Raw genomic sequence first — 12,210 nt, 5'->3', positions numbered from 1 at the left:
AAGACACCCCAGTGTCTTTCTGCCAAGCCATGTCTCATATTAGCCTATTTAGCTAAAAAACAGTGTTACAGCTTCATGATTCAGTCATCTCTCTGTCACACCGCGAACTGGGGATCAGGCTTCCAACATGAGCTTTGGGGCCTGCTTCTGCCCAAACCACAATGCTTTCCCCTCTCCTTTCCACTTAGAAAATTGGAGCTAAGAATCCATGTGCCACCTACATGGGGCAAAAAAAAAAAAACACTTCTAAATGTCTATGTACTAGGTCTACACCAAGGGGATACTCCTGTGTTGGTTCTTTTCTCAAATCCTGAAGTGTTCACTGTTTTCATACCCATGCTCAGTGAAATTTCATATGAAGGAAAAGCGTTCAAGATCTGTCAGGACTCAAAACATAGGGCCAGAGAGATGGTTCAGCAGATGAAAGCACCTGCTTTACAAACTTGAGGCCTGGGATTGAGTCCTGGAGCCATATAAACCAGCTGAATGTGGTGGCACACACCTGCAATCCTGGTGCTCCTATTGTATGATGAGAGGCGGGAGCAGGAGGGTCTCTTGGAATCTCTTGCTAGCCTGGAATATGCAATACAAGAATAACATGAGAGACCTTGCCTCAGCAAGAAGGAAGAGAGGCCTGACTCCAAAATTGTCCTCTGACTTCCATGCATATGTCTTGACATTCAAACACCTGTAAAAACATAGACACACATGCACCCACACACACACACATTAATAAGACAAAATAAAGGGTTGTAGGAATTTAAAGGCTTCACTTGTAGATTGCTATTAAGAATTGAAATCAAAATAAGCTATATTGGACATATACCTAAACTGGGTTAGCCCACTGAAAACTTAACAGATCCTTGTTCAAAAATAATGAATTAAGTCAAATTACATGCTTTCTAGACATGAGGCCCTTCTGTGTGTATGGTCCTGTGCAGCTGCACAGACCATAAGACCCAGGAATGAACCCTGTTTTGCTCTGATACCCCTCAAAGGTGAACAACTTAAAACACACTCAAAAGACCCAGTCTTTTGGTTTGGGCCAGGATTTGGTGCCATAGCTACAATATGTAAGAACATGTCTCATTGAGGCTAGGCAAGGGCCATGTGCTAAACTCAGATAATGCTCAGAGTACTCTAGAGAAATAGAGTGAGCCCCCAAGTCCAGTGGATACATCTACCAAACACTTCCTTACCTGAGGCATAGGGAGCTTTGCAGTAGAAGTGGCAGGATGATTACAGGAGCCAGAGGATCAGGGGTTTTCTGTGAGACTGTGTCTCTACTAATGTCAGAAGCCATACCTATAAAGTCTCACTGTATAGCCAAGACTGGCCTAGAACTATCTCTGTAGACCAGGCTGGCCTTGAACTCAGAGATCCACCTGTCTCTGCTTCCTGAGTGCTGGAATAGAAGTGTGCACCACCATGCCTAGCTTATATTTTCTTCTAACAATTTGCTATGTCAAATTAGATAAAGAAATTCTGGCTAGAAAAGGAGGCATTGAGCTAAAGTCCTCTAGCTAGGAAGTGACCAGGTTAGGATTCAGATGTGCCTGGTCTAACCTCGGATTCCTCACTCGTGGGTCACCAGACACCATTATTGGAGTCACTTTAGGAGAATACATTTAATATTTCCCAGGCCCACACTGACCTACAGAACGATACAGAGCATCTGTGTCCTTCAGATAGTCTACATGTTACCTGGAAGCTTCTAGAATGTCTATGTGGAATTCCAACAACCTCATAATACCAAGTGTGGCAGACAAGTTCTGTCTCCTCTCCAGTGATCTGTGTCTCCTATTGTTCATGCTTGTCATGGCACAGATTAGACATACTGGGTGGTATGAACAACAGGAATCATTTCTCACATTTCCAGAGCCTGGACTCCTCTGATGACGATGACCAAGCCCCTTCAGATTCTGGTGGAATATTCTTCCTGGCTTGAGGATGACTGCCGCCATCTCAGGGATGTCCTGGTGTGACATTCCTTGGTACATGCAAATGAAGAAAAACTTGGTGGCATCTTTTCTTTAAAATGACACTAATCCTATTGGATCAGGGCCTCGCCCTTCCTTCCTCAGTTAACCTTTAGTACTTCCTTGAAGCAGCATCTTCAAATACAGTCGTTCAAACTGAATGTTGGGAATTATTCAGTTGACAATATCCTTGTTCTGTTGAAGTGGTATGTTACGGGATATATGATAACACTGTGAACCCCGAGTTTGTGTTTAGGCTAACTAAATAAAATCAACCTTGGTTCAGGAGGTGGAGCTAGCGACTAGTTAACAGAAAGAAATCACAGAGTCAGAGGTCAGAGGGTATCTGGAAGATGAATAGAGATGCCCAGAAAGTAGTAGGGAGGGGCTTTGAGTGTGGCTGGTACTCTTTGGTTTGGCAGAGTAGAAGGAAGCTCTCTTTCAGAGATTGTAGCTAAGAGGGAAGGCCAGCTAGTTATTCCTCAACTTGAGCTAGTGGGTTTCCAGCCTCTTATTCCTGAATATTATTGGTAAATAGAATGATATAAATTTATTTAAATCTACATTTGGTGGCAGGGCAGGAGAGCGGGACATAAGAGCAGGTCAGTGACTTCAGAGCCGCCATTGCTGGAAAAACAATGGTACTTGCCACCACTAGCTTTAAGCAATAGTGACTGACGAAGGGGAGGAGATGTTACCCTATGTGTATGCCAGAGTATATGAAACACTACTGTGAAGTGTGTTACCACATTCTAGTCTATAGTACATCTTATTTGCATGCTTGCTCTAGAAGTTTTCTTTGATGGTTTATTGAAGAACGTGGCCATGTTGGAAAAGAAATGAGTGTCCTCAATGAACTTACAGTACCTTCCAGCCCAAGGACATCAGGAAACTGAAGCTCTCTCCTACAGCCACAGGGAAACTGAAATCCGCCAACAGCATGACTGAACACGTAAGTTAAGTCTTCCTCCATTAAAGTGGATTCTTCCCCAGTGGTCTGTTTCTTAACGCTATAACAAAATACCTGAGATTAGGTAATCTGTAAGGGTAAAAATAGGTTTATTTCAGTTCTGGAGGCCGTGGGGTCCAAGAGCAGGATGCCAGGACCTACTTGACACCTGGGGAAAGCATTGTTGCTGCTCAGAACATGGCAGAGCGTATTACATCATCCCACAGAATCACCAGTACATCATAGGCCGCCACCTTTATGACCTCAGGTAATTTTAATTACATTATCAAGGCATGATCTCTAAGTAACCTGTGACTGGTGGATTAAAGTTCCAGTGTATGAAGTTTCGAGAGATGCATGGAAACCATTAAATTAGTAGGAGATCTAGTTCTGGGAGGAGACGCCACGGCCATGGCAACTCGTAAAAAGGAAAGCACTTCTGGGGGGCTGACAGCTTCAGAGATTCTGAGTCCGTTATCATCACAGCAGAAGCATGGTGGCACACAGGCAGACATGGTGTAGAGAGGAGCTGAGAGTTCTACAGCCAGATCTGCAGGCAACAGGGAGAGAGAGAGAACTGGCCTGGCTTGGGTTTTCGAAATCTTGAAGTCCACCCTCAGTGACACACTTCCTCCTACAGGGCCACACCTGATCCAACAATGCCACGTGTACTCCAACAAGGTACTGTTTCCTAATCCTTCTCAAGCAGTGCCACTCTGATGACTAAGCAGTCAAATACTTGAGCCGACGGGGACCATTCTATTTATTTGTCTATTTGTTTGTTTATATTTTAATCAGTGTGTGTTAGTGTTTTGACATGGGTGCTGAGTTATCTGGAACTGGAGTTATATAGACAGTTGTGAACTTCCATGTGGGTGCTGGGAATTGAACCTAGGTCTTCTTCTACTACTGAGCCATCTCTCCAGCCCCCATATGGGGGCCATTCTTATTCAAACCACCACATTCCACTCACTGGCCCCCATAGGCTTATAAACCTTATTACAATACAAAATATATTTAGTCCAACTTCAAAAGTCCCCATAGTCTTTCACAGTCTCAAGAAAACTTATAAATCCAAAGTTCAAAGTCCCTCCTGAGAGTCAAGGACGCTCTCTTAACTCTAACCTCAAGCAAATCAAAATAAATAGATGACAACATACAATGGCACAGGATATGTATTACTGCCATTCCTTAGGGGAGGAATTGGAGCATAGTGAGGAATATTGGACAGAAACAAGATTGAAAACCAGCTGGGCAAACTCCAAATTCTGAATCTCCACGTCTTCTGTCAAAGCGTTCCTCAGATCTCCAACTCCTTTCAGCTGTTTACTGAAACACACTTCTCTCTTTTGAGCTGGCTCCACAGCTTGTCTACTGTTCTTCTTGGGCATCTTAGGTGTTTGCAACATCTTGGGGTCCCCACTGAAATTCAGGCTTCACCTGGATTTCACAGCTTCACGCAATGACTTCCAGAACCTCCATGTAGGACACTCCTGACACCCACCTGGCCTCCATGGCTTTCCTTAACCATTGAGAAAGACTCCACAACTCCTTTCCTGTATCCTTGATTCTAAAGCCAGAACTATGTGGCTGAAGCTACCAAGTTCTGCTTTTGCTGAGGCTGGAATGTGGCCCCCTCATTCAAATTCATTTGCATCAGCTTTCTGGTTTTGATGGTTTCCTTCACTACTTAAACTTTTCTTTCATTCCTTTTTTGGGGTCTTGCCCTGAGATCACCACTCCCTTTATTCCACTTAGCACCAGGCTTTTCCTTTTATCTCCTTGAGCAGCACAGGATTTAGCTTCTTTACACTCCTGAAGCTCCTTTTTTCCTCAAACATTTTGTATTTTTCCTTGGCTCAGCTTGTTAACCACAGGACATTGTCAATACCAAGCTTCTTTTAAGTCTTCTCTGCTGCTGCCATTAATCCAAAACTCTTCGATTAGCCTCAGGCAGATTTATTTAGACAGTGGCAAAAGCAGCCACACTCTTTGCCAGAACATCACAAGGATGGTTTCTAGGTCGCTTACTATTCTTCCTGTTTGAAATTCTTGAGTTGGACCATGGGCCATCATAGTCAGTGTTTCTCCCAGAACTGTCTTCCACACTCCCTAGTGTGGTCCATTAAACCCGACTTAGAGTGTTCTATAGTTTTCCTAAGTCAAAGTCCACATTCCACCAACAAGCAGCATGGTCAGGCCTGTCACAGCAATACGCCACTCCCAGTACCAACTCCTGTCCTAGTTGGTGTTCCATTGCTGTGCAGAGACGCCATGACCACAGCAACTCTTATAAAGAAAACATTTAATGTGGTTCCAGAGGTTCACTCCGTTACCATCATGCCAGGGAGCATGGTGGCATGAAGGCAGGCACGGTACTGGAGCAGTAACCAGAGTTCTACATCTAGATCTGAAGGAGCGGGGAGAGAGAGACACTAAGCCTGGCTTAGGCTTTTGAAACTTCAAAGCCTGCCCCCAGGGACGTGCTTACTTCAACAAGGTCACACTTGCTTCAGCAAGGCCTCACCTCCTAATCCTTCTCAAGTAGTGCCACTCACTCCTGATGACTAAGCGGTCAAATATATGAGCCTATGGGGGCCATTCGTGTTCAAATATATGAGCCTATAGGGGCCATTCGTGTTCAAACTGCCTCAGAAACCAAAACACTATTAGAACTCCAGATGTGAATACATTCTGGCCAACACCTTAATGCCCCCTGTGAGATTCTGATCAGAAGATTCAGCTAAGCTCATGAGATAATGTGTGCTGGTTTAAGCTAATAAATTATGATTTGCTCTACAGCCTCGCAGCCTCCATTTACAGAACTGCATGGATGAGTTCTCATTTTTAAACTATCTAGAAATAACTTACATGCTTACCAAGCGTGACAAGGGGCATGTGTCAAACTGCCTGCTTTTAAAAAGGGCTTCTTCATTTCTTGCTCATAAAAAGTAATAGATGTTCATTGTAGAAAATTTGGAAACACACCAGAAAGAAAATTAAAATTACTGGGAATAATTTTTCTGCCCCCTCAGATAACCACAGATAACACATTGGCAAACAGCCTTCCCCAACTTGGTCCCATGCAGAGAGCAGGATAAGGTTACACACAGGGAACACTCTGTACAGCCTGTTTTGTAACTTGCTCTTTCCATAATGTCAGCCCACATTTTCTAAAGAATTTAAAGTGTTGGGGGGCATGTGCAGTCACTCCTGACATTTTGAGGCATTGCCAGACCTCACTTTTGATGACCTCAGGTTTTCTTGCTTCTGGATTTAGCTAAGGAGCCTCATAAGGACACCGAACAGAGAAGGGAGGACATGCCCAAGGCTAGATAACCTGTTGGTACCCAGAGATCTCTCCCTCTCCAAATTCCTACTAACATTGCAGCTTACCTGCAGTTTTCTCAAAGCCCACACTATGCCCAGAAGCTGTGAACCTTGGAGTTATTCTTGGAGTTTGGCTTTTATAAAGCCACAGCCTTACTTCAGTCAAGGAAGGTCAGAGGAAGCCAGTGCCCTTTTGTCTGAAAGCTGCCCATGCACGAGGCCTGGGCCTCCAGAGAAGTAGAAGTTTGCTGACTTGCAGCATCGCAGCAGCACATGCAGGGCTGAAGTGTGAATGGGTAGATGATAGGGAAGAGGGGGAAGGAAGGCAGCAGGAACTGTTTATTTGATACGTTTCCACTAAGCCTGTGAACAGTTGTGCTAGTTAAGGGAGCTATAGCAAAAGATAAGCAGGACATGCTGCCCCACACTTGTGGTCCCAGCACTCTGAGACTGAGGCAGGAAGGATGCCGTGAGTTCAAGGCAACTGTGTGCTATGGGGTGAGACAAGAGAGACACGCACTAGGGGAGAAGGTAGAGGAGAGACGAGGAAGAAAAAAAAGAGGAGAAGGATGCTGGATGGTGGTGGCATTCTTTAATCTCAGGACTCAGGAAGCACATGGTTCTCTGAGTTTGAGACTACAGAGTGAGTTCCAGGACAGCCAGGGATACACAGAGAAACCTTGTCTCAGGAAGGGGTGGGCAATCCAAACAGTCAAACAATACTTCTATGCTGAGTGAGACACAATATACTGATGTTAGTTTTGTAATGAAAAATGTCTAGCAAAGACTTTTAAAAGATGTTTGAGGGCTGGGGAGATGGTTCAGTAGGTAAAAGGGCTTTTTATACCTGAGTTTAACCCCCTGGTACCTATGGTAGAAGGAGAGAACCAATTCCCAAAAGTCATCCTCTGACCTCCATATACACCTTAGTATACACACATTCATGTGGACATATGCAGGCACCTGCTAATAAAATCTTTAAAATAAAAATTTCAAAAACATTTGAGTTAAACACTTACTAACTGTGTATGTTGCAATTGTTTACTGCTACATAAAAAGCTACTCCAAAAACTTACCATAAAGTGACAGCCATTTACTGTACTGGGTAAGCTTTGCTGTAATGGTACCTGAGGTAAATTACCTTGAACACAGGAAAGGTTTTGTTTGGCGCACCATTCTGAAGGTTTTGGTCCATAGCTGAATGGTTCTGTTGCTTGGGTCTATGTAACATAGTGCATCCTGGCAAGAACAGAGGACAGTAGAGGTCCGTTCAGCTCATAGAATCGAACAGGGAACAGAAGAGAGACTAGAGTCCCATTATCCACTTCTAGGGCATATCCCGCAGTTGACCTAAGATCTCCCACTAGGCGCCATCTCTTAAGGATTTCCACCACTCGCAATATTGCCTTGTTAGGTACTAAGGCTTTGGATGGCAGTCAAGATATAAACTGTAGCATATACTTAGGATTCTGTGAGTCAGACTTCGGTTAGAGCCCGGTATGGATTACTCAACTCCGTGTTTAGACAAGAAACCCACTAGAGTGACTGGGGACGCCACTGGAGCCATACAGTGTCCCAGGATGAATCCGGGACCGAATGGCCAAGACAGTTCCTTCATTCCTTTGTCTGGGACCTCGTCTCTGAAGAGTTAGATATCGTTGGTTACAGATGCAGGGTGAGCATGTCTGATCCTGTCTTCCCTTGTGGCTGGCTTGGGCTTCCTAGTAACATGGTAGCCTTTAAAAAGTCAGACTTTGGAGCTAGAGAGATGGCTCAGTGTTTGGGTCTCTGTTGCTCTTGCAGAGGACCCAAGCTTGGTTTCCAGCACCCACGTTGCACAGCTCATAGCCAACTCTAACTCCCGCTCTAAGAGCTGCGATACCCTCTTCTGCCGGCCACAGCAATTGCATCCAAGCACCAATAACCATGCTTGTGCGCGCATGGTTACTTTGTTTTTAAGTTGAAAATAAAAAGCCAGACTTCTGTGTGGCACTTTCCCTCAAAGCAATCATCCCCAGAAAGAGAAAGTGGAAACCATCAGACCTCCTGTCTTAGGGTTTGTACTGCTGTGATGAAACACCACGCTCACAGCCAGTTGGAAAGAAAAGGGTTCATTCAGCTTGTGCTTCCACATCACAGATCATCAAAGAAAGTCAAGCGAGGCAGGAATCTGGGTACAGGAACTGATACAGAGGCCATGGAAGGATGCTGCTTACTAGCTTCCTCCCATGGCTTTCTCAGTCTGTTTTATTATCGAACCCGGGACCACGAGCCCAGGGATGGCACCACCCCATAATGGGCTGATCCCTCCCCCATCAATCACTAATTAAGAAAATGACCTACAAGCCTGGTGATGGTGGCACACACTTCTAATCCCAGCAGTCAGGAGGCAGAGGCAGGAGGATCTCTATAAATTCCATGCCAGCCTTGTCTACAGAGTGAGTTCTAGAACAGCAATACAATGAAACCATGTCTCAAAACAAACAAACAAACAAAAACAAAAAAAAAAGAGGTTAGTCTTTAAAAATAGCCAGTCTCTTTAAGAATCAAAAATCTCTTTTAAAATTTCAAAGTCTCTTCTCCGTGGGTTCCCATAAAAAAAATCAAAATTAAGTTAAATACTTGCTTACTTCAAGAGAAGAGAACTAGAGCATAGCCACAAACTGAGCAAAGCAAAAACAAACGATGTGAATAACTTCATGTCCAATACCATTCCGTATTCACACACAGTCTTCTGGGCTCCTCCAAAGGGCCATTTCCCTGGCTCTGCCCTCTGCAGCAAACATAGCCCATCTTCTAAGCTGGCTAGAATCCTCTTCACTGTGGCTGCTATTCTTGGTGGTCACCCTACAGCACTGGCATCTCCAAAATACTGGGGGCGTCTGCTGCAACTGGGCTGTGCTTTCACCAATAGTTACACCTGGGCTCTCTTCACTGTGCCAAGCCTCGACTTCTCTTCCTGGCCCCTAAAATTCTGAGCCTTCAATTGCCACGGAGGCTGCACCTTCATCAATAGCATCTCCTGGGCTTCTGCAGTACCAAACATCAGCTGCTGACCACGACCCCTTCAAGCCTTCAAAAGCAGTACCGCCTGAGTGAGTCTTACACTCCCAAGTTCAGCTGCTAGTGCGAGATACAGCCTTGGCTGTCTGTGGAACACCCCTTCTCTGTGCTCTCAGGAAACACTTCCCAGAAGATGTCACCTTCACAGTACTAGTCTCTTCTTAATCACTGCTAATTTCTCAGCTTCACAGTGTCTGTTCTGGAGCTTTATGAAATTGTCTTTAATGCCTTTTTATACCATAATTATATTGAAGTCTGACCTACCCCCTGTCCACCTGGCCCAAAGTCTTTGGAGCCCCCACTTGGCTAGTATCTCTAAACAAAAACTTATATCTCTGGCCAGCATCAAGTATTCCAGCAGAGACTTTACTCAGGTAGTTCTTGTATCTTGTTCATTGCAGCTGATTCTTCACCCTCAGCTACCAGAACACAGAATCTTAATTCACAATAAATGGTCCCAATTATGAAACTTCATAAGCCAGGCTTCCCTCATCTACATTGCTCTTCACAGTGGTATCCTTCAAGCTCCTACAGAAGTTCCCTGCGATCTCAACACTCAATGGCTTTTCTAGAGTTCCAGAGAGCTTCCACAATCCTCTCAAAACATATGTTCAGGTCTGTTACAGCAATACCCCACTCCTGGTACCAACTTGTCTCAACTAGGGTTTCTGCTGCTGTAATGAAACATCATGAGCAAAGCAACTTGGAGAGGAGAGGGTTTATTCAGCTTATGCTTCCACATCACAGTTCATCATCAGAGGAAGTCAGGACAGGAACCCATGCAGGGCAGGAACCTGGAGACAGGAGCAGAGGCAGAGGCCATGGATGGGTGCTGCTTCCTGGCTTGCTTCCTATGGCTTGCTCAACCTGCCTTCTTATAGAACCTAGGACCACCAGCCCAGAGATGGCACCATTCACAATGTGCTGGGCCCTCCCCCATCAATCACTAAGAAAATGGTCTACAGGCATGCCTGCAGCCCTTCTTAAGGAGGCATTTTCTCAACTGAGCTTCCCTCTTTTCAGATGACTGTCAAGTTGACATAAAACTAGCAGGTACACCTCTTAAAGGCAACCAGGAGGGAAGGCACGGTGCCTTTGTATGACCTCATCCCCAGAGTCACACAGTGTTACTTCTTTGTTCTGTTCCTTAGAAATAAGTCACAAAGTCTGCCAGGTGTTCAAAAGAATGAAGAATTCAGCTCTAATTTGAAGAGTAGTGTTACAGAATTTGGGAACATTTTTTTTTCAAAAGCACAGTTAAAACAGAATCTACTTCCTGTGGAATATTAGCTATTCCTCCAGTCCTCTGCTCCTTCAAAACCATATGATGCCCCACCCCCCTTGGTCTCCTCCCTGCCTGTCTGCCCAGGAGAGCAAATCCATGTATTCTCCTCATCATTTTGACAAACTTTAACCAGTTACATAAACTTTTGTACAGACAAAATGGGTTTGAATTAAAATTCCATCTCCAGACAGACTTCTAAGCAACTATGGGGGCAAAAGAAGACGCTCAAAGGTAAGCAGGGACCCTAGAACTTTCTCTCTGCATCTTCTCTAACAAAAGCAGGAGGTGTGTGCGCGCCAACAAACTGATAAAAGCAACCAGAAAAAAAGATGTGGGGACTACGAATCATCAAAACTAAATCAGTGGAGGGTGAGGATAGATGGACAGTGATGTCTGCCTAGAACCTCAGGAATCTGGGGAGGGAGAAGCAAGAGGTTTGGGAGTTCAAGGCTAACCCGGGCAAGATAGTAAGACCCTTTGTTACACTACAAATCCACAAAAGTGGTACAGTGGATGCAAAATAAATTCTATCAAAACTACAACTGGAAATTAGAAGGGTCTAGGACAAAAACTGCAAGGAAGTTAGCAGGATTACACAAATTCAGTTTACATCTAGCAATCCTTTAAAAGGACATAACGATGGAACTTTTGCTACCAGAAAAGAGCAAAACTGGAAACTCTGGGGGAGAAAACTTTGATAGAAAGTCAGGGTCAAGCTGATGTGCACGGGATTCGCGTGGGACAGCTGGGGATAAGAAGCAAAGATAGCCATGTAACAAACTAGAACAAAGCCGACCACACTGTCGTCTTGGCAAGAGAGAGCTGTGTCCTGACAAAGATTACAGTTGGTGAATAAAGGCTGACGGAGGGAACAAGGAAGCACACTGGCCAAGACACGGCCTGATGTGGTGCCTGGGGTCTCCCAAAGCAGAGTTCTGTGTCTCACGAGATCAAGGAGCCTGACTCCAGCAAGTCCACAATGAGTTCTAAAGACCTGCCAGGCCTCAGGTCATCCGCAGAAGTAATGGAGTGTGTGTGTTCAAAACTCCCAAGAGTTTTATTGTTTTTTGAACAAATATGAAATAGTGCCATGTTCCTACTGGACCAAACAAAGTTATAAAGGAAAGTCATTATTATTCTAAATTTGTGATTAATTTCAATAAATTTATATTAAAAAAAAGGTTTGTTTTTGTAGGAGCTTTTTCTCTCCTATAAGCAATCTGCCAGGTTTGTGGGACGTTTGTATTGGCGATCAGCCTTTTTCTATCACTTTCTCCCAGAGAAGTGGAACCAGGTGTTGGGCTTTTGGGCTTGGTTTGGTTTATTTCGTTTTTTGTTTTTGTGATGGGAAACCAGAGCTTCACATGCTGGGCAAGCACTTTGACTCTGAACTCATCGCCAGCCCTCAAATTCATTTTAGTAATAAAATGTGTGTGTTAGTGTATGTGTGTGTGTGAATGAGTGAGAATGTGTGTACGTGAGTGTGTGGGACCATAAGTGTGTATATGTGTGTATGGGTATGAGAGTGTGAGTGTTTGAATGAGTGTGTGAGTGTGTATGAGTGTGTGTATGAGTATTATGAGTGCTTTAATGAGTTGTAAGTA

General features: G+C 44.4%; 1 long non-coding RNA gene across 1 annotated transcript in view; it reads right to left on the bottom strand.

The window, feature by feature from the left end:
* Nucleotides 1-2,974: 2,974 nt before the first annotated feature.
* Nucleotides 2,975-12,210, bottom strand: part of LOC126500861 (uncharacterized) — a 55,276-nt gene continuing 46,040 nt past the window's right edge. Inside the window, exon 3 of the long non-coding RNA XR_007591451.1 lies at nucleotides 2,975-2,989. This is a non-coding gene — a long non-coding RNA (uncharacterized lncRNA). The remainder of the gene's footprint in view (nucleotides 2,990-12,210) is intronic.

This window comes from Alexandromys fortis, unplaced genomic scaffold (assembly GCF_014885135.2).
Source record: "Alexandromys fortis isolate MF-2015 unplaced genomic scaffold, M_Fortis_MF-2015_v1.1 scaffold_7, whole genome shotgun sequence".
In the NCBI taxonomy this organism is placed as follows: Eukaryota; Metazoa; Chordata; class Mammalia; order Rodentia; family Cricetidae; genus Alexandromys; species Alexandromys fortis.
Note: the sequence above shows the minus strand (reverse complement) of the source record. Positions and strands in the feature narration are given on the sequence as shown.